Raw genomic sequence first — 4,709 nt, 5'->3', positions numbered from 1 at the left:
CGCACAAATTCTACGGCGTCCTTTATTTACTGACAGGCGACTCAAAGACAGAGATGGAGATAAATGAATGGACATAAAATGATCGAGACGCGCTTAGGTGCTCCTCAGTTATTTTCCGTGGCACTCTCTCTTCACGTGTGCCCGATAAACGACTCCGTTTACATCCTGTAATATTTCATCCATTTTCATTTTCTCCATCTGTAACTTCAAGAGAGTCCCTGTGCTCGACCCTACAATCATGGCCAGAGGGTAACATTGGCGTTTTTAATGATTAAAAGAACGTTCAACGTCAGTGTAGGGTTTCGGTGGAAATATAAAACGCAGTGTTGCTTACTTGGAGTACCTAGCGTTGGTGCAGTTGTTTAGCGCTTGATATATCCGACGTCCGATGTCAGGCGGTGTTCGCGGTGTCCGTACAATAAAACCTTACGACAGAGTAAGATGAAACAGTGCTTTCTATTGAGTTGAAACTGCACACCTGAGTGCAAGTGTAATCGGAAGACCGATGCTTCCATAACTCGTAAAACATTGCTCGTCTGGCCTACGACGCACCACGTTTAAAAGCAATGTTCAACTTTTGGGATGGCCCTGAGACTATGAACGCCACACCTTCTCAAATAGCAGGACGAATAAACGTCTCTCCTTTCTATACAAGAGGCTCTCTTTGTTCTCAAATTCGTATTGTGTGTCATTGGCATTTGTTTTAGTTTGCAGAATACGAGACGAGATGTCTCATACAATTTGTATGCGCAGAGTAGGAGGTGCGTGAAGTGAATAAAGCTTAGAATAGCAAGCGACTTCCAGGCAAATAGCGAAGCTCTGAATGAGAAAGGAAAATGGCCGGCCCGCTCGGAGAACAAAGCAGTTAATCGCAATTACATGTGCCAGTGCAACAGCTTGTCCATCTACAAACTTAATTTTCGAGATTAATTGAAGACATCGGGCATAACCAGGGTAAACGCGCTTTGTTGAAGGCTACGAGAGCTATCGAAGTGCTCAGGTAGCTCCAGTCGAGAAACTTTTATGGTTAAAAAGCACTTGAGCATGTCCAGACAGTACTTCTGGAACTGTCTTGTGCTTCAGCGGCAGTAACTACTCTGGCGGATTGCTGCAAAACAAACGAAGTTACAGGCAGTTGTGATGGCACCTCTTCCCCCTCCTTTCTTTTTGTCATGCGCCGAGTGTCAACGGTGATTACGGCTTGTTATAGGGGAAATTAAATGGCAACAAGTTTTTCTTCTTTCTTACTCGCATTGCCCAAGAAACATGTAACTATGCGAGGGCGAGTACTTCCTTTGTAACCGGCAGTTCAAAGACGGACACTTTGTTTTCTTGCGTCCTAGTTCTCTTTACGCTGATTGGGAATGAGGGCATTGTCAGAGCTTTAAGTTTCGCTTGAAGAAGAAAACGAACAGGCTGTCATGATAATGCCCAACCGCATGAAACTGGTGATTAAAAATGAAAAAAGGAAGACAATTGATTTGACATATTAGCTGCCCTTTTCGGGCTCCACGAATCTACTTTTTTTTTCTTTTTTTGATATCCATCATGATGAACTTACAACTGAACCCCCAGAAGTTTACCAAACAAATTTCATCAGAATCGCATTGGCTGTAATGTCTTCACCCCCATGTTCATGCTAGAGCAAGGTAGCCGAGTAGAACGCGTCTTCTTTTCTCTACGTAAATTGCCGCGCTCTACTTTTCTTTTTGAGCGCTGTGCTTTTTTTACGTCAGTGAGTGTTCCAGCTCCACTATCCAGTTCCAAGGTCTCAGTGTTACGGAGACGTTAAATGTTGCGCTCTATCTTCTGGTCGAATAAAGACAGTTCATGAGGCAACAGGATCGGTATAGCTTGGAACGCATTTTACGGCGAAGCTCTATGTGGCTAGTTTCCAGCGCATTGACGTGCATAGACTAAAAACCGTGGGCCGATCGCGAAGGTAGCGCAATACCGGAGCGACCGGCGGCGGAGGTGTAGCAGACTTCAAGCACTCCGCCAGCATGCGAAAATAGGTTTAATATTTTGGGTCCAAATACAACCCGTATAAAATATTCAGCTGATAAAAATAGATACTACAATTCTACCCACGTCATCCACGTCTACGTTCGCACCGCACACTCTTTGTCGGAGTTCCAAGCGCTTGCGTATCTCCTTTCCTTTCATTCCGCTCTCCCGTGGAGGCGGTCTCGTCGAAACTTCTCGCGTGTTTGTTTCCTACGGCTCCTCGGGGCGGCGCTCCCGTCGTCCACGCGAATATATACAAAAAAATCACGGGAAATGAGTAGGTACCTACGTTAAAAATTCTGTGTCACCTCTATGTCGTATGCTAAACGGCTTTGCTGGTCACAAACCTGCACAGAGTGGAATGGCTCATGATTTTTTTTCATCTATCACTGCACCGCCCATAGAAATCAGTCAAGCTGATCGACAATTTTTCTAAGCTTTGTTAAACATGTCCGTTGGAATTCTTCTACTAGCAACATCATGCACTGTCTTAAATGACCACTGAACTTCAACTATTTGTCAGATATGGCATTTCAGGCAAATTGGAGAGTCTGGAAAAAAATTTCGACTGGCGGTATTGTTGAAGCTAGCCTCTAGTGCTCCGAGCATTCCTTCAATAAAAAAAGGCAAATTGGCGCTTTGGTTGACTCGGCAACATAATTTTTAAATGACAGCCACTTTGAACCCAAGGAGCTTCTTTATGGTTGTCACTTTTTTGATCCGGCGTATAGGCTATGTTAACGGTGTTTCAAACAATGTTAGATGCCCATGAGTGCGTGCTAATTTGATAACTACATTGACAAATGTCAAGTGCAACTTCATTGTTCCATCGTGAGTTTCTGTTATTCATGAGTGTTTCGACTGCGTACTTAAAAAATTATTACAAATGATGCTTGCCGTCATATGGGGTTTTCACTCACACAAGAGCATGCCGTCGATTTCACACCGACTTTCAGCCGAAGCTTGACTCACTATCTAATCTCTTACAATTGGAACGCCTGCGCAAGTGCCCTTATTAATTATTGCACAATACTGCGCAAACACTCCACATTACTCTACGGCACTTTACGTGACCTAACCAAATGATATGTAGGTTTCAGTGCCAGTTGAAGGCACTCACTTGCACAAGAAAGCTGAGCGAGCGAAATAATCAAGCATGAGGATAATTCTGCATGCTCCCTGACCTGACACCAAGTGCTTGGCGAGGCAAAAAAAAAAAAACGAAAGAAAAGATCAACCAACTGCGAACCAACTGCCTGCTGCAACTATACGTATAAAACCACCTTAAAATACTCATTAAGGCTCCAGGGGGCTTCATTTCTCTTTTACATTACCCTAATATCGAACCGATACGGATCGAATGACACAACACGACGTCATAGGTGGCCTCGTGCGCCTCTGCGGACAGCGGCCGGAAGAAAATAAACGCTATAGAGTAAGTCTAAGAGGAGTAGATCGCTCGCGGAACGAACAAAATAGAGACGCGGTACAATTAGTACATGACCGGGGTAGTAGGAGAAGTATGGGAGAGGCCTTTGCCCTGCAGTGGGCGTAACTAGGCTGATGATGATGATGACGTGCGAAACGTGGAGTGTGGATATTACGCGATAGGCCCGAAACGTACAGGTGGCAGCAAGTATATGCGTTTACTGCGAAATTTTCTAGTAATTCTTTTTAGCAGTCACGCCAAACGTAAAAATTAAGCGTCGCCTCATTGAACGGGAACTGTCGAAAATATCCCTATCCTTATATGGCAGTGAACGTGGCACGGAATGTGTTATGCGTGGTAATGATGTATGTGAATGGTATGATGGTGTAGTATGCGGTATTTATTTATATGTGTGAGGAGTACGAGCAGAGATATGCACATATTTACGTCGCCGAACATATGAATTCCACACGACCGCCGACCGCCATATAATGCTACGCATCGACAGTTTCCATTCAGGCCGGTTCCGCTTAATTCGTTGGCGCGAGGTCCGGCGCGCCAAGACGAACACGTTAATGACGTCATAGGCAGCGGTTGGGCAACGGCTGCGCGTGAATGCGTAATTAACACACGTGCGGCTGGTTCGTAAGATGGTTTTTGTGAATACGGGTCTTAGTGCATATTTCTATGTTTAAAATTGTTTACTCGGAGTACGTATACTAAAAATAAACAATATTACTTTCATTCATCTTTCTTGAGGCGCTTCTCCGAAGTTCCACATAGGAATTCAAGAAAAACTTGTCTGAGCAAATATTAGTGTATACATACATTGAAAGTAACAGCGATCACGCTAGAACTTTATGTATCGCAGTATACATTGGGACTGCCACGTCTTGAAATAAAATTTGAAAGCGTAAGAACACCAAAAATGAGCATATCCTTATGGCTAACGAAAGAGTTGATCAGGAAATGCGAGATTACGGGGATATATCGTTGGAGGTGTTGGTATTGTCGCCAAAATTTTTGGAAGATGTAATCTTTTCTTTGAAGAAAGGGGCCCGCTTCATTGAAAAAAGTTGAACACGCCACCAAAAAACAAATTCGTCTTTTTTGTGTGCGAACCCCCATTCGAAGGATTCGCCGTACCTTTATTCCTAGTGATTCGTGTCATATTCATCGCTGGACATTGTTTTCGATTAAACTCGCACAAATTCATGCGACCTTGTTTATTTCCTGTCTTCGCGTCGGACGCTTTCCATTGCATATGAAGGGC

General features: G+C 44.0%; 1 pseudogene; it reads right to left on the bottom strand.

Annotated features, from left to right (window-relative positions):
- Positions 1-1,920: 1,920 nt before the first annotated feature.
- Positions 1,921-2,096, bottom strand: LOC135898824 (U2 spliceosomal RNA; annotated as a pseudogene).
- Between the last annotated feature and the right edge of the window lie 2,613 nt (positions 2,097-4,709).

This window comes from Dermacentor albipictus, chromosome 3, assembly GCF_038994185.2.
Source record: "Dermacentor albipictus isolate Rhodes 1998 colony chromosome 3, USDA_Dalb.pri_finalv2, whole genome shotgun sequence".
In the NCBI taxonomy this organism is placed as follows: Eukaryota; Metazoa; Arthropoda; class Arachnida; order Ixodida; family Ixodidae; genus Dermacentor; species Dermacentor albipictus.
This window is presented reverse-complemented; position numbering and strand designations above follow the sequence as displayed.